At 35.9% G+C, this 502-nt stretch overlaps 1 long non-coding RNA gene across 1 annotated transcript in view; it reads left to right on the top strand.

Annotated features, from left to right (window-relative positions):
• The window catches only part of LOC119588525, a 13,063-nt gene that overhangs the window by 5,207 nt on the left and 7,354 nt on the right, over positions 1 to 502 (top strand). The window lies entirely within an intron of this gene.

Below are 502 nucleotides of genomic sequence, written 5' to 3'. Positions count from 1 at the left end.
GTGAATCGAAATAGAGGAAACTGTGAAGACCTCAACACCAGGCTCAGTGGTATGGCGCCCATACCCCTTCCGCTGATGCCCGTAGTTCATTTCGGTTTCTTTTTCTCTCTCTTTCCCGTCTATTTATTTATCTATCTGCCTATACATAGATTGTCTTTCATCTTATTTTCGTACGTGTTTTTCTATACTTCCCGTATATCTATGAGTCTGTTGCCCATAATGATTATTTCTTTTTCATTGTAATTCTTGCTCTTTAGTCACAGCCAATCGTTCTGAATATATTCAAACAGAGAATAATTCCACGAGAACACAGAACAAAACCAAATGTTTCATTAGCCAAATTGAGACGAGTTGGTTTTCCTTAATCAACTAGGCAATGGAAATTCATGCATATTGTAGTACAACACATATACACTGTGTATGTTTGTGTGTGCATATTCATGTATTGACACATATAAATATCTATTGGTAAAAAACACAATTCACAAACGGGATTTATTGA

Source organism: Penaeus monodon, chromosome 24, assembly GCF_015228065.2.
Source record: "Penaeus monodon isolate SGIC_2016 chromosome 24, NSTDA_Pmon_1, whole genome shotgun sequence".
NCBI lineage: Eukaryota > Metazoa > Arthropoda > Malacostraca > Decapoda > Penaeidae > Penaeus > Penaeus monodon.
The sequence above is the reverse complement of the archived record's forward strand: the minus strand, read 5'-3'. Positions and strand labels throughout refer to the sequence as shown.